This window comes from Cnephaeus nilssonii (genome assembly GCF_951640355.1).
Source record: "Cnephaeus nilssonii genome assembly, chromosome: 6".
NCBI classification, from domain to species: Eukaryota; Metazoa; Chordata; class Mammalia; order Chiroptera; family Vespertilionidae; genus Cnephaeus; species Cnephaeus nilssonii.
Window position 1 is genome coordinate 55073894 of NC_137077.1, and position 24622 is coordinate 55098515.

At 45.9% G+C, this 24622-nt stretch overlaps 1 pseudogene across 1 annotated transcript; it reads left to right on the forward strand.

Annotated features, from left to right (window-relative positions):
- The first annotated feature begins 4890 nt into the window (after window positions 1–4890).
- LOC307101067 (mitogen-activated protein kinase 3-like) lies at window positions 4891–23073 on the forward strand (annotated as a pseudogene). Its single transcript has 2 exons — window positions 4891–4960; window positions 22044–23073. The product of its transcript is annotated as a mitogen-activated protein kinase 3-like (transcript).
- The last annotated feature ends 1549 nt before the right edge of the window (window positions 23074–24622 follow it).

Below are 24622 nucleotides of genomic sequence, written 5' to 3' on the forward strand. Positions count from 1 at the left end.
CAAACAGATAATCACTCCAATGTGCAAGCTGTGCTGATAGAAGTCTGAGGTAAAAAATTCATTGGGACTATTTTCTTCCTTGAGCCAACCAGACGTTTTGGTGAAAATAGCCTTTCCTGGTTGTGTGAGAGCCCTTTGCCTCACTGGGGAACATGGAGAGGCCTCCAGGGGCCGGCCGTCTTTTCTTTTCATTCCTTTCTCTCATCTTCCCTTCTCTTTGTTTTCTTTGACCTTAAACTACCATTTCCATTTGCTCCTAAAGCTCTTTTATTGAGGACAAGATGAGGAGGCTTGGGGGGGAGGGGGGGGGGGCGGGAGGAAGGGAATGAGGAGGCCCAGACAAGAATTTTAATTTCCCATGCGCCAACGTAATTACAGAGCAGATACAAATCCCTCCAAATCTTTTGTGCTGCTTGATATGCATTCATTATTTTCCTCATCTTTTTGTCACCAGCCAACCATTTAACTAGTTTACAGTCAGTTCCAGGGAAATTTATGTAGATTAGAAATCACCGACCTAAACTGAAGCCCTAAAGACATCTTACCTGTTACTGCCTTGATAGAGAATGTGTTTTAATAAATTCGTTCTTTCAGAAGCCTAGTGTCAGCTGCACAGCCTGTCTGATCACAAAGGCCTGTGAAGGGCCCTGAGCAGGGGGTATAGACGATCCGAAAGTCTCATCTCAGATTGTTCTGGAGTTTTTCACCAACTGGAGCCCATCATTTTGGGAATTCACTTAACAAGGAAGAAGGCAAACATTAAGAGCCTAAAAAATGCATTTAACTCCGTTGCATTTTCCTTCCCTGTGATTAATTTCATTTCCCCTGGGAAACGTTACCCTTTGAAGTTGTAGATGAATTAGAATTTTTCTCCCCGAATTATTAGCACATCCCATTCCTGACGAGCAGTGTGCTCCCTGTGGCAACCTTTGCTTTTTCACACAATTAAATGCAGTTAATATTGAATAAACTATCTGTTGTCCTTATTAGTGCTTATAGTTAATGTGACTTGAACACCAGCAATATTTTCTTTTTGAAATATATAGTTCTAGAATAAAACCTTTTTCTAATACATTCTGGCCAGTGTTGTGTATGTATAAAAAATGACGTGCTTGTGCATTTGCAGTCTGGTCAGACCAGCTCTGTCAATGCAAAGGAAAGCGGTAGGATTGGGGTGGCAGTTTGTGGCTTGAGCCCAAGCAATGACTGAAATGGGACATACAGTACTAAACTCGTGTGGTGAGCTCATCTCTCGAACTGGTGGGACTCCCCTGCAAGAAAGCCGTTTGATGATGATTAGATGAGCTCTCATATATGAGAGAGACAGAGAGAGGCTTGATACAGGGTGACCCATGATCAAAACCAGAGTCACAGCAAGTGTGTGCGCATGCATATGTGTTGGTATAGAGGGCAGATGTCTGGCATTTGGTGTTGTACCTGGCCAGTTCCCCCTGGACTCATGGCTGGGTCACAGGAGGCAGAGGAGCCTTTGAGTACATTGTCTGTGAGTGGAAGGCAGCTACGGTTCACTGCCTCTTCACCTCCAATAGCCAATCTCATTCCTCTGGACAGAGTTCCCCTTCCCCAGTGCTCTCCGGAGACAGGGTGACCATGTATGCAAGGAGTTCTGCTCAATGCTGTGTATGGAGAATCTGCAGGTGGGCTTCTGGGAAAATCTCGCCTAGCTTTTTGCTCAACTGATGTTTTCTGAAGAGGGGCTGCTTGGATCTGTGGCAGTTATTTTGTGATCTAGGGGGTGATATGCCTAAGAATAAGAAGCTGGCCCACGCCGGTTTGGCTCACTGGAAGAGTGTCAGCTTGCAGACTGAAGGGTCCCAGGTTCGATTCCGCTCTGGGCACATGCCTGGGTTGCACGCCCAGTAGGGGGCGTGAGGAGGCAGCCTATCAATGATTCTCTCCCACCATTGATATTGATGTTTCTATCTCTTTCTCTCTCTCCCTTCCTCTCTGAAATCAATTAAGAAAAAGAAGAAAAAGAAAAAAAAGAAGAAAAAGAAGCTGACAGATGAGAAAGGCAAAGACACAAAGAAATAATTAGATGTTCGATGGTGTTGTGGATCTGCTGCACCAAACCTGGAACTCTCTACTTCCAGACTGCTTGTCGTGTGAATTAGGTAAAGGTTTTTTTTGCTTAAAGCCACCATTCACTGGGCTTTTTCTTTCTGTGAGTTGCTTGAAGCCAAATGAGTTTAACATCAAAATGGAGAGAGGCTCTCTCCCTTTACCACAAAGCTTGGAGGAGTGAGTAATTTGAGGGCTCCAGCTGCGGCAGGGGCCGGGCAGGGCCGGAGTGCCAGCTCGGAGCATATGCAGTATGCAGAGTATACAGAGGATGGCAGTGGAGGCAGCTGTGCCAAGCAGCTGTGGCCGCAGTGTCTGGTGATCACAGCACCAGTGGCAGATGTGCCTGACTAAGGTAGTGTGAGAGGTGAAGCCCGGCAGAGGTAGTGGTGGTTCCTGGTTGACACTAGGAATAGAGCAGAAAGAGAAAATAGAGCTATGGTACACAGGAGCTCACTGATAGCTGATTTGGCTTGTTTATGAGCACATATGACTCATCCTCTGGTTTCTGAGAGAGGATAACTTGCTGCAACATCTACACCCAAAATGTCTAATGGCTCAATACAATAGGGATTTCTGTTTTGCCTCCATAACAGTGTAGTGGTCAGTGATGGTTCTCCACCCAGGATCTCAGGAGACTTCCATGTGGAGATTCACGCTCCCTGTGGACCTGTGAGCTGGCAGGAGGGGAAAAGAGAGCAGGGAGGAGAGCTGCCTGCGTCTTAAAGGCCTGGCTCCAGAGTGGCACATGTTACTCCTGGCCCATTGCACAGTGAGAATGAGTGATGGAGTGGGAACTGGGTTTCCCTGGCTGGGCAGCTGCTTCCAGGTTACAACTTTATATCATGAAACGGGAGAATGGACATCCAGGCCTTCCCAGAATTGGGGTGGGGCAGATAATTTGCAGATCCCTGGAGTGCTGAACTGGCTGGTGGGGTAAGCCAGTGATACAGGAGTGACAAGGCCAGTGATTTACTCATTGATCTTCTAAGTGCAGAAGTGACATTTCCACTCCCCCTTCCTTGGAATTATCTGCTTGACTATATAAAATTACCAAATAATTAAGAACCCTCTTCTTTTGCCTAATTATTTTGATCTGGGATGACCACAGTATTGAATTTCATTTACAATTTAACATAAACCATATATCAACAGTCTAAACTGTAATATATGCACCTGTCAAGTCCTTTTATTTAAGAAGAAAGCACTTAAAAGCATGTGGTAGTTTTATTTTAAAGGATTTTTGATGACTGAATGGCATATGACCGTTAAGAAATGAAATTTCAAAATGAACATCAGACTTATTTTTCAAGTGCCTGTCATAAATGTGTTGCTACCCATGTAATAAAGTAATTTTCCCTTGTGTGATAAATGTAGCACTGAAGAAGAATGAGCCTTGTCTGATAAAATGGTTTTTATTAATCTCCTCATGTTTTTATTTTGTTCTAGAATTATGATTAGTTTCAAGAGAGTAGCAAACAGGTTATGATCAGAGTTGAATATTATTGCTATCCAGATATCTTTGGCTAATGCCTGCTGTTTATTTCAAAAGCAAAATGCTTCCATTAAGAAAAATCAATGATGATGGTCTGACTTTATTATGAAGAAATTATACCTGTTATGTAAACCTCGCTAATTATAAGCGCTTGAATTCATTTGGGTGATATAACAGATGAAAAAGGCCATTTATTAGAAGTGCTTGGTGTTTGTACCAGCATAATAAAACTGAAATAATAAAAAACAATCTAAAGAAAGCAGGAGTGTTAATGGAATGGAAATTGCCCAGGAATGAGTTATACCGAGACACCGTGGAGTGTGGGATTAACACAGAGGGCCTCATCTTGGAAAGTGATTCCCCTCCACAGCCCATCCTCGTCTTCCCCTCTTCTCACTTTCCTTCTTAATTTCCCTGGGTGACCTCATGGGTGGATCTGCTCGAGTTTCTATTGACTCCTGTCTTTATGACTTTAGCACCGACCTCTTGCTCATGGTCCAGTCTGCTGGATGTCTTCTGACCATCATTCTGGATGTCTTGTTGGAACCTGAACTCTACGTGTCCAAACAGAATTCATCTGTTTTTCTTGAATCATCTATCCTAACTTGAATATCATAGTCACCCTTGACTCATCCCTCCCTCATAACCCATATCCAATTAACCACATCCTTTTGTTTCTAGTCAGAAATTTCTCTCAAATCTAGCTTCTACACTCACTCCCACAGCCTTCATCTGGGCCGTCACTATTTCTCATTTTAATGACTAAGCCTATATACTGAACCAGATTTAGGATGTAACCATGAAAGCAATTGTATTTTTGTTTTCTATAGCTCTTTTGTTTTAAATGTTCCCTCAATGTTTTATTTAGAAATATTTTAAACTATAGAAAAATTGAAATAATAGAACAAAAAGATGTATAATCTTTGCCTTCTAGATTCACCAACTGTTTATACTTCTATCTATCTATCTATCTATCTATCTATCTATCTATCTATCTATCTATCATCTATCTATCTATCTATCTATCATCTATCTATCATCTATCATCTATATATCTCTATCTCTCTTTCTCTCTCGTTCATCCCTCATACCCCTGCATAGAACCCAGCCCTGCTCTGGCACCCTAAGGGTTTGTGGTTTAGGTTTGGTGTCTACATGGACATTCCCATCTGTTTCTGTTTGTCTGCCTCTGATAGTATAAGGCATTTCAGGCAGCAGTGGTGGGAGACAGTAGAGAGGAGGGGTCACTTTGATGAGGGATGTTGTAAGCCTTGGCAAACCAACAGCACCTGCCTGGGTGTCTGGGTGTCAGAATGGCGAGGAAGCCATTTCCCCAGGATGCATCTTGGCACCTGAAGGATCAGGGTGGCAACAAAGTGTCAGGTGAGAGTGTGGTCCTTAGAGTCCCATGTCCTTACGGTGGACACTGCAGGTGTGGTGGGGTCTGGACACCTCCCCCCAATAGACAGTGGACATTTGGAGCAGAAGGGCATGAACAGCAGTTATTTCTCAGCATAACAACTGGAGATTCTCAGTGTGGGTGAGACTTTTGGCTGGGGAGGTAGTAGGAACTGCAAAATCTCGTGACTGTAAATGGAGGCTAGAAGACAGCAAGATGTAGGCATTGTGTTACTGTGACCTCACAGGCTGCTGAGGTCTGAGGACATTCGGTACAAGATATTAAAAGAAATATAAGCTGCAAGAGGAATAGTTCCTTTACCTTATAGTTTGTTGTGCCCCTCATGGTATAGAAGTAATTCCTAAATCATCCATTATCACACTCTTCCATTTTGACTGTATACATGTGACATAAACACATTGACAGTCTGTCTGTCTGGCCATTTGATCTTCAAAGCCATTGAGCACTATTAGCTTTGATTTTATTTTAATAGAAGAAAATATTTTTGTCTACATTAACCATATGACCCTGCTTTTCAAGTCATTAAAGCAAAACTCTGAGATCCTTACTGTGTCAAAAATATTGCTAATGGGTTTATTTATTTTAAAAATCTGCTTTTTTATTGAGGTAACTAGACACATGTTGCAGATTGTGTTTTCCAAAGATGATAGCAATGATATCTCCCATCCTATATACTCCTACTCTGATGTTCCTCTCATCAAATGGTGAGATCTGTGTCTCCTCTTCTTGCACCTGAGTAGACCTTTATGACTGTCTCGCCTAATAGAGTATGATGGAAGTGATGCTATGTGGCTATCGAAGTTAGTTGATAAAAATGCTGTACATTTCTGCTTTACTGTATTGGGACATTTGCTCTTGGTACCCAGCCATCATGCTATGAGGAAACACAATTATCCCACATGGAGAGACCATATGAAGAGGCTATGTATAGGTATTCCAGGCAACAGCCAAGCTGAGATCTCAGCTGAACACTGGCATCCATCATTAACATCAATCACATGTCAGTATCAATCCTTCCAGATGATTTCACCTCTCAGTCATTGAATGACCCTCAATCTTTGATACTTTATAGTTGAATAACCAAATATCAGAGAGCAAAGACAAGCCCTCCCTGCTGTGCTCTGTTCAAATTCCTGACCCACAGAATCAGGTCATAATGTGGTGAACATAATGAAAAGTCTGTTGTATGCCACTAAGTTTTAGGTGTTTGCTATACAGCAATATTAACCAAAACAGCATACACACCCTTTTCTGTTTTGTTGACAATTCTGTGAGTTTTGATCATCTCAAAATGCTTTATTTTCTTTATCCCATATTGTTGAGGTCCTAATTTAAGAATTGTGTCTGTAAAGTCCTTTAGTTCAAACATGCCTGGGTAGTCAGGGTGTGTGTGGGGGTTCTGTCTGTGGGGTAATTTCCCCAGGAGTCTTTGCACAAAGGACCGATGAGTCTCCTATGAAAGAACTCAAACGAGACTCCCTGTTCAGGAAGTTGGTGCCTGAGTAATGGTCCAGTATTAGAGGGCTGGGTTAACTGTGAGTACCATCACTCTACCTGCCTTTCAGCTCAGCCACTGTGGACTCAAGCCTGAATCCCAGAGAGAGGGGATTGGCAATACAAGCATAACTAAAAGAAGAGAAGCAGCTTCAGTTGATCTTCCTTTGGGATGTGAGAACATAAACCAACAGGTTCAGCAACACTGGTGCCAGCTGCCTTGACCAAATAAAAAGACATCTGACCTTGGCTGTTGGGCATTGGGTATACCATTGTTGACTTTGGTGACCTTGGCAGAAAGCCAGAGAAGATGAGGGGCAAATGATGTTTTGCTATGTGGAAGTTGGGAGGACTTTATTTATTTATTTATTTATTTATTTATTTATTCATTCATCCATTCATTCACTATGTGGTGGGGACTCTTAACTGCCCAATGTATTCTGTTCTTTCCTTCTATAATAACAAAATTGTATCCTCTGTTTATCAACCTCCCCTTCCATGTGGAATGGGAGAAGTGATGTGTGCCACTAGCAGCTCTGGGACTTTAGACAGTTAGATAGGCATCTCCAAGCTTGTTTCTTTCTTTCTATTGGTTGGAACCCATCAACTCAACCTTGACATGCAGTGGAGAACAACATCCAGGGTCTCTGAATGACTATGTGGAGCAGAGCACCCACTGACGTAGAATGGTCACCACTAATTTTTAGGTGAAAAATAAACTCTTTTAAAAAATCTTTAAATTATTGTTGAGTCTCTTTGTTTTAGCCATTTAGCCTTACCCTAATCAATACACTTATCCATACAACAAATATTTATTGACCCATATATTAGGCTCTGTAAAAGATGATGGGGATACAATGGTGAACTTAAAATTCACTGGGCAATGCAGACAAATAAATACATAAGTCACAACTGTGTTACACATTAAGGGCTCTAGAGGAGATGTGTATGGTAAATGAGAGCATTTAGTTAGGGGAATTGACCTAGTTGTGGAGATTAATAAAGGCAAATAACAGGAACCCTACTCTCCCTGCCCAACAAAACAATGCCTAACACTCAAATCAGAGGCAAAGCAAATGCAAACAGTCTAAAACTGTTTGTTATCTGTCCAAATGGACTGTGGGAAGACAAGAAGCTAAATTTTAAACCAGGAAAGTCAGAGACTGAGGGGACTCTGATATTGAAAGGACCAAAGAAAACAGAGGGGAGATGAGGCCTGAAATAATTTTGTGCAGATGCCAAGGTAGTCTAGGAGGAGGGGACACACGTGGCAGATAGTCCCCTATGTTTTGCTAACTGCATCACGGCTAATTGCCCCTGTCTCCACTATAAAATATCACCAGACTTAATGGGGGAAAAATGCACTCCCCTTTTCAATATATATGAAATACCAGTGAAGGGGAGCATGAGTAAGAGCAGTTGAAACAATAATACAAACATCTTACATTGTGAGAAGCTCACCCAAAGACCACTGTCCCGAGGACTGTCTTGTTTGATCACTCTCTTCCGAGGAGTCATTGGCCCTTTTAAGTCATTGGCCCAGTTCCCAATGCACAACAAGCATTTGGTGGCTGCGTTTCCACATGGCAGTCAAAAATCACTCTCAGTTTAAGCTGCTTACCTGAATCATAATTGACCCGTGGAAAGAGTTAACTTTCATGCTGTGCAGGATTTCCTATGGAACGGAATCTTAGTGTAGTAAACATGAAGAATATTAAATTTGCTTTTGGAACAAATAATTAAAGAATGGTGTTTAGTAAAGGGAGGGAAGCAGATATGAAAGAGGAATTATATAAACAATTTTCTGCCTTCATAGACATGTGGTAAATGCCTAAAATACGTATACTAAAAATCAACCATCATTTTGGTGTTTAGAGAACTGCTCTTATCGATCAAATGGAAATTGCTCATTCTAATGGCTGGGAAACATTATTCAAATAAAGATGGTCATCTCTAATTTTCCTTAAAATTCTTCAGCTTATAAAAAGTTGAGTTTAAAATAATGACCTTTTCTGATATCAAAAGTAGACACAGTTACAGAACATTTGTAGTAGGTAACAAATGGACTACATATGCTTCTATAGAGCCTACTTCACTAATATAAAATTTTTGATAATTTTTGAAGGGGAATTAGAAAACAAGTATAGCATAACATAGACTTTGGAAGCAGACTGATTTGAATTTTGGCTCTCTTTTTATTAGCTTGTGACATCAGCAAGTTACTTAACCATTTTTGCCTCAGTTTGCTCATCTGCAAAATGGGGATGATAATGTCTACTTGTATCACAAAGTTGAGAGGATTGAATAAAGTAATACCGGTGAACTGCTAAGAATGGTGCCTGTGGGAGAACATATTTGCAAATGTTATCACTGATAAAGGTTTAATCTCCAACATCTACAGGGAACTTATACAACTTAATAAAAGGAACTTATACATCTACAGGGAACTTATACAATTTAATGATCCAATAAAAAAATGGGCAACGGACCTAAATAGAATCTTTTTGAAAGAACATAGAAGGAAGGCCAAGAGACACATGAAAACATGCTCAAAGTCACTAATTATCCGAGAAATGCAAATCAAAACAACAATGTGGTACCATCTCACACCTGTCAGAATGGCTATCATCAACAAATCAACAAACGACAAGTGCTGGCAAGGATGCGGAGAAAAAGGAACCTTCGTGCACTGCTGGTGGAAATGCAGACTGGTGCAGCTACTGTGGAAAACAGTATGGAGTTTCCTTAAAAAACTAAAAATGGAACTCCCATTTGACCCAGTAATCCCACTTCTAGGAATATATCCCAAGAAACTAGAAACACCAATCAGAAAGGATATATGCACCCCTATGTTCATAGCAGCACAATTCACCATAGCTAAGATTTGGAAACAGCCTAAATGCCCATCAGCAGATGAGTGGATTAGAAAACTATGGTACATCTACACTACATGTAACACTACGCTGCTATAAAAAAGAAGGAATTCTTACCATTTGCAGCAGCATGGATGGACCTGGAGAGCATTATGTTAAGTGAAATAAGCCAGACAATGAAAGAAAAATACCACACGATCTCACTCATTTATGGAAAATAAAGAACATTATAACCTCATGAACAAAAAGATAGATACAGAGGCAGTAAAGCACTGAACATACTGTCAAATTACAGCGGGAAGGCTGGGTATGTTGGGGAGGGGGGGAAAGAGATCAACCAAAGGACTTGTCTGCATGCATATAAGCACAACCAATGGACACAAGACACTGGGGGGTGGGGTGGGATAAGGGCATGCAACAGGGGGTGGGGGAGGCTGGTGGAAGGTCAATGGGAAAAAAAAGGAGATATATGTACTACTATATGTAATACTTTAAACAATAAAAAAATGGTGCCTGATATATAATAAGCACTCTCTATCTGTTAGTGGGCTGAAATTACCATTGCTAATTAAATAAAAAGGGATGGGAAAGCTTACTGAACAAAAAGCAGAGTCAACAAGATTTCAAAGAAGAATTGGTTACTTGCCTAAGAGAACAAACTCTTTCAAGCATATTACATGTATTTTTCCCCTTGATGTTGTTCAAATATGAGTAGAGGCCACTAATGAATAAAGAAGTATCTTTATTAAGCAACTTACGTCTCTCCCAAAACAACAACAACAACAACAACGCACATTGATTTGGTTATTCTGATTCTCTTGAAATTCCACATGCACTTTAGGATGGGCTTTTTTATTTCTGCAAAAGCTATCTTCAGGATTTTGATAGGGGTTGCTCTGAATCTGTGGATTGCTTTGGCTAGTATCAACATTTTAATAATATTGTCTTTCAATCCATGAAGTTTTCACATCCATGGGATGTGTTTCCATTTATTTATGTTTTCTTTATTTTTTTCAGCAATATTTTGTAGTATTCATTGTACAAATCTTTTATCTGCCTGGTTAATTCCTAAATATTTTATTTTATTTTTAATATTTTTATTTATTGGTGAGAGAGAGAAAGAGAGAGAGAGAGAGAGAGAGAGAGAGAGAGAGAGAGAGAGAAACATTGATTTGTTTTTCCACTTATTTATACATTCATTAGTTGATTCTTGTATGTGCCCTGACTGGGGATTGAATCTGTAACCTTGGCATATCAGAACATCGCTCTAACCAACTGAGCTACCTGGCTAGGGCCTAAGCATTTTATTTTTTGATGCTATTTTAAATGGAATTGGTTTTGTAACTTTATTTTCAGATTATTTATTGTTAGTGTATAGAACTGAAACTGATTTTTGGGTATTGACTTTGTATTCCACTACTTTGCTATCTTATTTATTAGTTCTAACAGAATTTTTGTTTGTATACCCAGAGTGGTGAAGTGACTGGTCACCAAGGTCACATGGTCTCTGATGTCCCCTTCAGTCCTCTGTACTCTGTACTGGTAGGGCCCACTGAATGTTCTCTGTGCAGTGAGGACAGGACTCCTTCTGGCTGGTTGCACACACAGATATGAATGTGAGTCTGGTATGTGCAATCCATGTTGGTCAAATCTGCTTGCTTCTAAGGAGTCATTTCTATTTTATAAAGGGGGGTTCGCTGAGAACAGCTATAGCAGCAGTAGTGGGGATAGGCAGGTTAGCTAGAAATCTCTTTGTGGCAAATGAAAGGAACTGAATTTGAACTAAGGGAAGCAGAAAAGGGCAGGGGTGAAGCTGGGGACTTAAGCATTAGGAGGACTCTTGCTCTTATTGCTTATCCTGGCTTTTTTGAGCATCAGCCTGTTTGCTTGAACTGGCTTTTCAAGTGGCGGAGCCATTGTGGCTGCAGCTCGAGTCTCACCTATTTATAGTTCCAAGACCAGAGAGGAAGGGTCCAAGCCAGCATAGATTTTGATTGGCTTTACTTGGGTCATGTGACTATTCCTGAACCAATCCTAGTGACTGAGGGTTGAGACTTTATGATTGGCCCATCTTGGATCAGGTACCCACCTCTTGGCATGTGTTGGAAACATGCATCAGAGCGACATGGTTTAGGAAAGCATCTATCTGCAGATGCTGTTCTGGAAACCAGTTTTAACAAACTTTTTCTTTTAAGTTCTTTTTCCCTCCGTTTCCTTATAGTCATATACTTATAAAATTAACATCAGGAGCAAGAGCCTCTGTTAGGTCTCTCTTTACCTCATGGTTGCATCTGAGCATTCTTAACAAAGGTGAGTTGCCAATGTGTCTTTTAACAAGGAGGGAGAGCTCCGGCAGGAGCCCCAGGAACTCAGGGTGGGGCTGAGGCTGGCTGGCACCAGAGAGCAGGACCCATTGAGTGTGTGTTGATTGGCAGGACACAGGAAAGGGGCTACAGTAGAAATGCCGAGTCTGTGATTCTGGAGGGGCTTCTGTGTTTCTGGCTGCTGGTAGATAAGAACCAGACATTTCTGTGTGCTGAAAAGTAGAACATAGATTCCTGCTTGGATGAGAGGAGCGAGGGAAAGAGAGAGAAAAACTATGCCTATCCTATTTTGGACCCTTGTGTTCACAGCCTTCCTCTATTTCTTGGCATGTGTCCCAACTCAGGAGCTTCTCCAGCTAGTTTTCAGCTCTACAAGGCAGGGAAAAAATGTGATTATTATTTTGGTCTAATTTTTAATCAGTTTTCAAATTTAATAAGAAAAATGCCAGGTACCTACAATTATAAAAACAATTATTAATTACATAACCACAGCCGGGCCTCCTCAAATTAGGTTTCAACCCTGAAGATAAATGACACACAGCTCTGTTCTGTATCTCTAGGCATGGAAACCACTGGCCCAGATGAAAGCAGCAGTGTGATCCTGCTTTGGAGAGACTCAGATTTTAGAGAAGAGGTTGGGAGAGCTCATTACTGGATCACTGAACTAGTAAGAATGATACAGAGCTCCCTTTTCTCTTTAGTTTATATGTGCACTGAATGTATTGTTATTATTTTTATTGGGTGTAACAATAATGCTCATACATAGCCACACATTCACTCTGCTAATGACACTTGACATTTCTAGTCACCTGAGACACAAGGATGCCTACTTTCAGGAGCTGTGCATAAAGGTGATAACAATCAGCTCGCAGTGTAGACTCTTTCAGGAGCTAAACACTCAAAATATACTCCGGCTCAACTGAGCTCAGAAACACATTTCAAATACACAGTGGAGCCAATTTGTCTGCAATACCTAACTTCTCTTGCTGCCCATGGCCTTTGGTTCATCCACCGCCTCCAGAATTCAATCAAGGGTGGCCTCTTGCCTCTGGGATGGCCAGTCCACTGCCAAACAACCAGCCAATTAAATTATATTCTCATTCTTATTTCCTCCCTCCCTCCCTCCTTTCCTCCCTCCCTTCTCCCCCTCTCTCCCTCCCTCTTTCCCTCCTGCCCTACCTCTGCTAAAATGCAGATTCTGATTAGGGCTGGGGTGAGGCCTGAGATTCTGCTTTCTAACAAGTTCAGGTGATGTAATATTGCTGGTCGCTCTGGGTAGCATAGAGACAGAGGGCATTAAGAGCTCAGACACCTTAACTGTGATGCTGGTGTGAAGGGCAGGGAACTTGTGCTGCAGAGCGTCACAGACAAGCTCTGGTTTTGTCCTTGAGGTTTGTTTTTATTTTTGCCATGCTTTTCCACAAATTCCACAAGAGATGTATCCTTTGAACAGAGCCCCCTTTCTTGAGCTAATTTGAAAGGGATTCTGTTCCTTCCTCACAAACAGATGTGTCTGGGCTAGGTCAAGAAGGAGATACATCAGCATCTAGAGAGGAGCCCACCGGTCAGGCCTGTGTGAGGTACAAATCCCTGGGCATCGCTCTCCCTCAGGCTGCAGCCTGGCACCTTTCCCATCGCTCCATCAGGTGACACCACGTTTGTGCTTCAGGCAAGACCTTCTTCTGACCCTGTTAACTTGTTCGTTCTTTCAGTGCCAGCTCCTCCAATAAGAGGTGCAGTTTCAAAACAGAAATACTTCCAATACTGCTGCAAATTGAAGAAGGCAGAAAATTTAGCTGTTTGATATAAGAACAATCAGAAAATACAGTAAATGAATCCGTGGTTACAATGCTAAAGAGTAAATTTATTTGCAATGTGAATAGCACATCAGTTGTGCTTTTACTGCGGCCCAGAATAATTTCCAGATATATATCCACACCAAATAGAAACTAGCTTGTTTTCTACTTAACATATTCACAAAGTGGGTAGAGCAATATTAGTATGTGACGGCTTGGGTTGGTTTATTGCTTGGCTTTATATGGCATCCACATTCAGTTTGGCTCGGGCAGTGAAAACAAAATGGATAAATATACTTGTAAATACTAACAGTAAAGGTAATCAGTTCTACTCAGCCCTTGGCACGTGGAAGTGAAAGAAATGCAAATCCTTTGGGCAATATTCAGTCACTCAAGGCATACTTACTGAGCACCCACTTTTGAGCAAGGTACCACACTAGGTGCTTGGGGGTTCAAACACACAGTGGCTCTTAGGATCTAGGAAAAAATAATAAGAAACGGCTTCTTCCTCTACCTCCGTTTTCTCTTAACTGACAACTACATTGACTTTTCTCTTAACTGACAATTCCATTTCCTTAGCTCAATGGAATAAGTTTTAGTTCCAGCATCTGCCCACTGAAGGAGGTATTTTTTTAAAAAAAATGTCTTTATTGATTTCAGAGAAGTGAGAGGGAGAGAGAGATATCATTGATGAGAGAGAATCATTGATCTGCTGCCTCCTGTGCGCCCCCGACTGGAGATCGAGCCCACAACCCTGGGCACTTGCCCCGAACAGGAATCGAACCACTATGACCTCCTGGTTCATAGGTCAATGCTCAACCACAGAGCCATGCCAGTCGGGCAGGAAGGAGGTATTTTTAATAGGCATTTTCAGTGCCTCTCAGATCTTATGATGCAGTAACAGTGCACAGTCAGAGCCATTCTTTGCTTAGAGAACCATAGCCACTGCTTTTGGCCAAATGGCCCTTCCATACTCCATCAACCCGTAGAGCCTCCCTGAGAAATTTCTATCTTGGCCTCTGCAAGGGGCCACCTGGAGAAGCTGTTTCAGGAACCAAAAGGCAAAAATGAAACAGCCTGGTGAATTGCTACCCACCAGCCACTCTTCCCACATGGCTTCCTCAAACCGTTTTTCTTTTTTTTGTATGTGAAAGAATACTGTGCCTTGGTGAATCAATGTGCCAGCCATGAACTGAATTGTGCCACCCCCCCCATTCATATGTTGAAACCCTAACCCCCATGTGACTGTATTGTACAAAGGGTCTTTAAGGAGGTGATAAGGTTAAACGAGGTTGTAAGGAGGAGCCCTTATCTGATACAACTGGTGTCCTCATAAGAGGAGGACACAGCGAAAAGGTGGCCATTGCAACTAAGGAGTGAGCTCTCGCCAGCACCCACCATACTGGCACCCTGATCTCTGACTCCCAGCTTCCCGAACCATGAGAAAATATGTGTCTATTGTTCAAGCCCCCCAGCCTATGTTATTTATTATGGCAGCCTGAGGAGACTAATACAAGGGATGACTCTGAATGAGAGGCAGGATGCGATGGGCAGGGGGAGAGAGCAAGGAGGCTGTGCATGAGTTGGTGCTGAGGACTGGTGACTGGGACAGTTCCCAGTGGAGATCAGCTGCATCCTTTCCTTCAAAGGGTTTAGATCCCACAGCTGGGAACCACGACTTCAGTGCCCCTGGCTGGGAAGCAACACAAGCTGCTGGGGACAAGATGAATATTTAATTTTGGGTGGATAGCAAGAGCATACTTTTGCGTGAACTACAAAGATGATGCACTTCCTCTGACACAGATAGTGAAGGAGCCTCATGAAAATAGTCCTTTGGCTGCAGCACCAGTCCTGTAGAAGTCAAAGTTTGAACATTTCTTAATTTTTGATGGCCCCAATAAACCACACATTAAAGCCACAGCCTCCCAATCTACTGAACTGATCATTAGGGTTTCCATTTCTCAGGAGTTATTAGGAGAATAAAAAACTCTATCCAAGCTACCAGGAGATGCACAGCCATTGATAATTAAAAAGAAATAAAATCGATGACTAAATGAATGTGCAGTTTATGCACAAAGGTAACCTTTTATTCTTTCCAATTAGGATGTTGTTTCTCTGTAGACTTGGCAGATGTGGCTGTGTTATAAATAGAAGTGACATTTTGTAGGGTTCTTCTAACTGAAATGTGCATGAGGTCAAATTACAATCAAGGTAATATATATATAAGTAATGAGCTGAGCCCACATTCCCAGGCATTTATCCATTTGATGCTAATAAATGAGCAGAGATGAAAAGACTGCTTCTGGACAAACACAGCAAAATAGTTACTTGTGTGGTTGGAGCACAGCAACTTATCTCTTTGTAGTGAATGCTTGCTAGTGATAATCAACTTCATTTGTTAATTGTATTTGTGGTATTAATGAGCTCATTAGCATAATAGTTACATCCTATTCTCCTGTGGTCAAAGTCTGGGGAATCACAGGTTTATTTTTTATTTATTGAATTTATTGGGATGACATCCTATCTAATAAAGAAGGAATATGTTAATTGACCCTCACACCATCGCAAAATTGTGGTGCCCACAGCCAATAAAGAGGGAATATACTAATTGACCACCCCACCCTGAAAGATGGCGGCACCCACAGCCAATAAAGAGGGAATATGCTAATTGACTGCCCCACCCTCCAAGATGGTGGCGCTCACAGCCACAAGATGGTGGCGCCCGGTACCCTCAGCCCTGCTGGGGTGGTAGGTACACAGTATGGCCAGGCCCACTCCCAGGCGGGTCCGGCCGCTCCACGCACCTGCCTCTGGAGTCCCTCAGTCCCCTCATCCCCCCAGCCACTCAGGGCTGGCCCAAGATGCAGGCAAGCCTCTGATGGTGGCTGCCCAGCTGCCCGAGGCTCAGGTAACCAGGGCCGGCTGAGGCTTGCGCTGCTGGCAGTGGCAGAGCAGAGGTGTGATGGGGTCGCCTTACCCTGATCGTCGGGTCACCTCCCACCCCTGAGGGCTCCCGGACTGTGAGAGGGGGCAGGACGGGCTGAGGGACCCCCTTCCAGTGCGTGAATTTTCATGCACTGGGCCTCTAGTTGTTTAATAAAATTATATAGGTTATAGGTGTACAATTCTATAATACATCATCTGTATATTGTATTATGTATTTACTACCCCAAGTCAAGTCACCTTCCATCACCATTTATCCCCTCTTTACCTTCTTTTACCTCCCCGATCCCCCTTTCCTTTCGGTAATCACTATATTGTTGTCTGTGTCTGAGATTTTTTTTTCTTCTTAATCTCTTCACCTTTCTCACCTGCCCCCTCTGACAGCTGTCAGTCTGTTCTTTGTATCCATGAGTTTGTTTCTATTTTGTTTGTTAGTTAATTTTGTTCATTAGAATCCACATATGAGTGAAATCATATGGCACTTGTATTTCTCTGACTGGCTTATTTCACTTAGTATAATACTCTTCAGGTCCATCTATGCTGTGCCAAAGGGTAAGAGATCCTTCTTTCTTTTTGTGTGGCCGAGTAGTATTCCGTTGTGTAAATGTACCAGTGCATCTTTATCCACTAGTCCGCTGATTGTTGGGAAGGCCACCAGCAGTGCACATGGCAGGGAGATGGCCAGATAACTTGATGTAAGAAAGTAAAGACTGACATTTATTACATTTTGTTTTCACACAGCATCAATGGTCATTAATCCTCAGTGCCATGAACAGGGAGACCTGACTGGAGAGTTTATAAGACTTGCCTAGAACCACCCAGCAGGTAAACAGAGAGTCATGAACTTGGTCCCAGGTTTTCTGACTCAAATCAACTTCTCTTTCTACTACACGGATGTTGCATTACAATAGTTGAGTCAATCATTGTTTATACCAAAATTGTACCCTACCCTTTCCATATTCTTTAACTATACATTTTGATTTGTGGTGTAAGACATGCCTATTTGTGAAGGACCTATTATAGTTTTTTTTTTTAAATTTCTTTATTGATTAAGGTGTCACATATTTGTCCTCATCCCCCCATTCCCATCCCACACCCCTCCCCATGGATGCCCCAACCCTCTGTTGAACTTAAGCATTGGTTAGGCTCATATGCATGCACACATGACCTTTGGTTGATCTCTCCCCCCTCCCCCCACCCTCCCCTATCCTCCCTCTGAGGCCCGATAGTCCGATCGATGCCTCCTTGTTTCTGGTTCTGTTCTTGTTCATCAGTCTATGTTGTTCATCATTTCCCCTAGATGAGCGAAATCATATGTCACTAGAGATATACTTATAAGAATTGAATGTGCGACGAGCAATAATAGTTATGCTGACAGGCAAATGAATCAGTCTGTAGTGAGTTTCTTTCTGGACCAACAGTTCTTTTGAGACCCAATATCAATGTCCACCAGTTCCCTATGAGTACATGTCGGCACTGACCCCTCAGCTCTGGATGGTGGACAAATGGTGGTAATGCAGGTCCGACTCCCTCTGGTTTGGTCTCGGCCGGACCCAGGGGCATGGCTTCACCCGGATCCAGGGGCCCACGGCCTCACCCGGACCCGGGACCCAGCCTCACCCGGATCCAGGGGCACACGGCCTCGCCCAGACCCAGGATTCAGCTTCACCCGGACCCAGGGGCGTATGGCCTCACCCGGACCCAGGGGCGCGTGGCCTCTCCCAGACCCAGGGTCGCGTGGCCTCACCCGGATCCAGGGGCCCACGGCCTCACCCGGACCCGGGACCCAGGCTCACCCGGATCCAGGGGCCCACGGCCTCGCCCGGACCCGGGACCCAGGCTCACCCGGATCCAGGGGCCCACGGCCTCGCCCGGACCCGGGACCCAGGCTCACCCGGATCCAGGGGCCCACGGCCTCGCCCGGACCCGGGACCCAGGCTCACCCGGATCCAGGGGCCCACGGCCTCGCCCGGACCCGGGACCCAGGCTCACCCGGATCCAGGGGCCCACGGCCTCGCCCGGACCCGGGACCCAGGCTCACCCGGATCCAGGGGCCCACGGCCTCGCCCGGACCCGGGACCCAGGCTCACCCGGATCCAGGGGCCCACGGCCTCGCCCGGACCCGGGACCCAGGCTCACCCGGATCCAGGGGGACACGGCCTCGCCCGGAACCGGGATCTAGCTTCCCCCGGACCCAGGGGCACGTGGCCTCTCCCAGACCCAAGGTCGCGTGGCCTCACCCGGATCCAGGGGCCCACGGTCTCACCCAGACCCAGGACCCAGGCTCACCCGGATCCAGGGGCACACGGCCTCGCCCAGACCCAGGATTCAGCCTCACCCGGACCCAGGGGCGCATGGCCTCGCCCGGACCCAGGGGCACGTGGCCTCACCCGGACCCGGGGCCCAGCCTCACCCTGACCCAGTTCCCAGCCTCACCCGGACCCAGGGGCACGCGGCTTCACCCGGATCCGGGACCCAGCGGGGTTTCGTCTTCTTGATCCCAATTCCTGTTGGTCAATTCCCTCTCAGCAATTCCTTCGGCCATTTTCTCAGAGTTCCAGGGCAGCCACCGCAGAACTCGTTGGGCGGCGGGCTCGGCGAAGCTCCGGTGTGCCCGGTGCGCGGCGGCGGGCTGGTCCAGGGTGGCTGCGTCGGCCCTTGGGTCTGCAGCGGTGGCCGGTCGCCGAGCGTGCGCACCTGGCCGCTTCCGGGGCGTTGAGATTCTTGAAGGACTCGGAGGTCAGCAAGCGCGTAGTCTCCCACCCCATGTCTCCCAGGGGCTCGTCTGTCCGTGCTCGGCAGCGAGTGAAGCCTTCCCCTCAGCCGGAGACCGCTGGGGGAACTGCGCCGAGCACGTTCCAGGCCGCCATTGTGTCGCCTGAGCCGTAGTTTTTAAAGTGTGGTCTTTGGGTCACCGGCATCAGCTTCATCCCGCGTACCCCTCTCTTTTATTCTAGTTGTAGAGCATCTGCTCAGTCAGCCCTCCGGTGGTTCTGGATGGTGTCTGCTCTGCTCTCCCGTCGTAGTCTCAAAATTGTTGTGGTAGGCAGCAATCAGGCTTCTGCCCTATGCCTCCATCTTGGTCCTTGTTTGTATAGTTAAGTCTTGATTGTTGTTGGTGTCACTGGGAGGAATTGTCCTCCAGGCCAATTGGCCGTGCGGACCCTCTGTGTCTATAAAGGAAGAGTTGCTGTGCGGGAGACACGTTTATGTGCCGGGTCTTGGTGCAGCAAGGCTTTGGCGCTCACTGCGTCTGCCTCTTGAATGTGTCCCTTATGGGAGTGGTTGAAATCTGGTGTCATCTCACACCGACCACTAGATGCCCTCATTTCTGGGTCTCCAATGGAGTGTAGGTCAGCTACTGCCTGTGGCCCCTCAGCAGGAATTACAGCATCCCTTATATTCATGACCTGTTTCGGTGTCTTCCCCTTTTGGCTGCCTCCCTATCGCTCAGCTTCCCCAATCTCCCTAGGTGGTCGCTCTTGATACCCCCCTTTGTGGGCTGAGTGCAAAGTCTTGGTGTTGTTAAGCCTTGATTGCTGTTGGTACACTGGGAGGATGTGACCTCCAGTCCAATTGGCTGTGAGGATCAGCTGTGTCTATGCCGGGAGACAGCCCCATTCAACTAGACTTGCAAAATTGTAAAAGCCTCTGTGTTCAGCTTGGATGGGGCGGAGTTACAGGGCGGAGCCTACCGCCTTGGCTTCCTGTCAGCCCCGCCCTATGAGGTTCCTGTGTCCCTCCGTACTCCCAGCAAACACCTCTGAGAGAAAAGTGCCCTGGAGTTTCGCGCGCTGCCAAACAGTCTAGTCTCTCCCCCAATGAATCTGGATTCCCAGATTCTCGCCCGGAACTGGGTTTCCGTGTAGTCAGAATTGGGGCTCACCGCAGCCTGGCGCTTTTGTCTCCTTCCCTCCAGGGCGACTCAGCGGCACAGTCAACAGCCCATCCTCCACGCACAATCCCGTGCGCGCCTCCGGTGCTCTGCTCTTCGCCGCCTCTCTGCACCTCTGCCCCACAGCCCAGCTTTCCCCAGTATGAGCCTGGCTTCCCCGGGTCTTTCCCGGAACTGGGGTTCAGTGCAGTTGGAACTGGGGGTTCAGCACAGTCCGGAGCTCTTGTCTCCTTCCCGCTAGGGCAATCCAGCGGCACAGGCAACAGACCCTCCTCTGCGCACATTCCCGTGCACGGCTCCGGCGCAACTCCTCTGTGTCTCCGCCCCACAGCCCAGACTCCCCCAGCATGAGCCCGGCTTCCCAGGGTTTCGCCCGGAACTGGGGTTCAGTGCAGTCGGAGCTGGGGTTCAGCACAATCTGGCGCTTTTATCTCCTTCCCGCCAGAGAACGCCAGCCAGGCCGTCAGCCGCCCCTTCCTCTCCGGCTCCGTCTTCCCCGCACACGCGCGGGCTCGTGTCTCCGCCCGTGTCTCCATACCTCAAGCTTTTACGGCTTCTCTGATTTTCCTTGTGGTTTTCTCTTTCCTTCTAGTTGTGTGCATTTCAGTCAGCCAGCTTTCCTGTGGTTCTGGATGATGTCCGTTTTGACTTTTAGTTGTGTTTTTGAAATTGTTGTGCCCGGCTGTAGGTTAGGTGTTTAACCTATGCCGCCATCTTGGTTTCTCCCTATTATAGTTTTGCCTAGGTCTTCAATAAAGACATCTAATTAACACATTGAAAAGAAGATAAACATATTCCCATATCATACACTATATTTTCACATCAGGAGAGATGACAGCAAGAGAGAGAGAATCAAGATATTTGTGGATCTTTAGCTTGACATTCAGCAAGATGTTGATTTTAAATTTTCCATTTTTATTTCAAAACATATTTATTTATATTTTTTGTTGGCTTTATTGGGGGTGACATTGGTTAATTTTAATTACTTTAAAAAAATATTTTTATTGATTTCAGAGAGGAAGGGAGAGGGAGAAAGAGAGAAACATCAACGATGAGAGAGAATCATTGATCGGCTGCCTCCTGCATGTCCCAAACTGGGGATCGAGCCCGCAACCTGGGCATGTGCCCTGACCGAGAATTGAACTGTGACCTCCTGGTTCATAGGTCCACACTCAACTACTGAGCCATGCTGGCCAGGAGGGGTGACATCCTATATAATAAAATAAAAGTGTCCGATTGTCTGGTTGGCCATTCAACCAATCAAAGAGTAATATGCTAATGATATGCTAAGGTTGCTCAACTGCTTGCTATGAAGGCACTGACCACCAGAGGGCAGATGCTCCCATCGGTAGGTTAGCTTGCTGCTGGAGTCTGCTGATCTGGACTGAGGGGGATGGGCCAGACATGCCCTAGAGCCCTCCTATGGTCCCTCCCCAGCTGGCAAACCTCCTGCATCCCTCCTCGGTCCCTATTGTGCACCGGTGGGGTCCCTAGGCCTGGCCTGTGCCCTCTCACAACCCCTTGAGGGAGTCAGAGAGCCGGTTTTGGCCTGATCCCACAGGCCAGGCCGAGGGACCCACTGGTGCACGAATTTGTGCACCAGGCCTCTATTGGTTAATTAAACCAATTCTGGGTCAGTGGGAGGGAGGAGTGAAGATGGCAGCAGTGCGGCTCAGGGGGGCAGGTGCAGAGAGCCTCAGGGAGCTGAGGGGGTGGGCCAGGACAGCCGTTTGATGTGGGCCTGCGTTACTCGCAGCTGCAGTACATTGGCCAGGGTGCGTAGGGCATGGTCACCTCAGCTTAGGACCACTTACACAAGACACACGTGGCCATCAAGAAAATCAGCCCCTTCGAGCATCAGACCTACTGCCAGCGCTGCGGGAAATCCAGATCTTGCTGCGTTTCCGCCATGAGAATGTCATCGGCATCCAAGACATTCTTTGGGCACCTACCCTGGATGCCATGAGGGATGTCTACATTGTGCAGGACCTGATGGAGACAGACCTGTACAGGTTGCTCAAAAGCCAGCAGCTGAGCAGCGACCACATCTGTTACTTCTTCTACCAGATCCTGCAGGGCCTCAAGTATAGCCACTGTGCTCCACCGGGATTTAAAGCCCTCCAACCTGCTCATCAATACCACCTATGACCTTAAGGTCTGCGATTTTGGTCTGGCCCGGATTGCTGATCCTGAGCATGACCACACTGGCTTCCTGACAGAATATGTGGTCACACGCTGGTACTGGGGCCCAGAGATCATGTTTAATTCCAAGGGCTACACCAAGTCCATCTACATCTGGTCCTTGGGCTGTATTCTGGCTGAAATGCTCTCCAACCAGCCCATCTTCCCTGGCAAGCACTACCTGGACCAGCTCAATCACATTCTGGGTATCCTGGGCTCCCCATCCCCAGAGGACCTGAATTGTATCATCAACAAGAAATCCCCAAACTACCTACAGCCTCTGCCTTCCAAGACCAAATTGGCCTGGGTCAAGCTATTCCCCAAGTCAGACTTCAAAGCCCTTGACCTGCTGGACCGGATGCTGACCTTTAACCCTAACAAACAGATCACATTGGAAGAAGCCCTGGCTCACCCCTACCTGGAGTAGTACTACGACCCAACAGATAAGCCAATGGCCAGGAACCTTTCACTTTTGACATGGGGCTGGATGATCTACCCAAGGAGTGGCTGAATGAGCTCATATTCCACAAGATAGCCTCCTTCCAGCCTGGGGTGCTGGAGGCCACCTAACCTGAACATATGCCTCTGCTCCCTGGAGCTTGGCCCTGCCTCCTGTCTGCCCTTCCCCTGTTGGACTATTTGAAAATGGACACTGTGCCCAGCCCGGACCCTGGCAGTCCAGGTCGGTGCACAGGGCGGGCCTGGCCACCTTCTCTCACTTTGCTCGGGCTTCCTGCTTTAGGCAGGCCAAAGCTCCTCCCACCCACCTCCTAGGACCTGTGGGGTTCAGGTGGCCCCAAAGAATATTCCCCTCAGTTGCTCTGCCTTCCTCTCCCCCAGCTATCCCAGTCTCTGGTGGCTCTGGAATCGAAGGGCTCTGGCTGCCCTGTGACCTCCTGAGGGATAGTGGGGGATAGGGGATACTGAGTAGGGACTCAGGGACAGCCATGCCCCACTCACCTCATTCAAACCCCACCCATTTTCCCTCAAGGAACATTCCGAAGGCTCAAGAGCTAGCATCCTTGAGGAGCAGGGCCCTGCCTAAGCCCCCTCCCCCTAAGCTGCCACATCTAACTACTGCTGCTTCTGTGTGTGGGTGAACAGAAGTGGAAGTGGGGACATGGAGAGCCCCATGCCCCTGCCCAACTGTGCCTGTACCTAATATCTATACTAATAAAAGGGTAATATGCTAATTAGACCAGACGTCTTCCGGATGTTCTTCTGGACATCCTTCCTGACAAAGCCACAGTGGCAGGGGCCGAGGCGGTTAGGGGCCATCAGGCAGGCAGTGGAGCAGTTAGGGGTGATCAGGCCGGTGGGGGAGCAAGCGGTTAGGGGTGACCAGGCAGGCAGGCAGAATGATTAGGGGCGATCAGGCAGGCAGGCAGGCGAGTGGTGAGGAGCCAGCAGTCCTGGATTGGAGAGGGTGCAGGCCAGGCTGAGGCCCACCCCCCACCCCCGGCGCCCCGTGCAGGAATTTTGTGCACTGGGCCTCTAGTATAAATATAAAGATGTGTATATGAAAAAAAACACAAAACCACCCAAAACAAACAAACAAAAAAACCACACACACAATTCTGTAGGTTTCATAAATTATTTAAAAAATTTCTTTATTGATTAAGGTATTACATATGTCTCCTCATCCATTAACCCCTCAACTCCCTCCCCCCACTCATGCCCTCACCCCGCTGGTGTTCGTGTCCATTGGTTAGGCTTATATTCATGCATACAAGTCCTTTGGTTGATCTCTCTTCCTTTCCCCCACCCTTCCCTACCTTCCCTCTGAGGTTTGGCAGTCTGATCAATGCTTCTCTGCCTCTGGATCTGTCCCTGTTCATCAGTTTATGTTGTTCATTATATTCCACAAATGAGTGAGATCATTAAAATAAGAAGTAAAATGATTACATTTAAAATTGTATTTAAAAATATATGCTCAAATAAATAAAAACAAAACCACAAGTAAATGGATTTTTCCAAATTCTCTGCCTCAAATCACATCTGGCTGGGAAGAAAATGGGAGAAGTTGTAGCATAAAATATAATTATTTTGGAGCCAATATGACACAAGGAACAGAGAGTAAGAAAAGCCTTTTTTTTTTTCCAGCCACTAAAGTAATAAA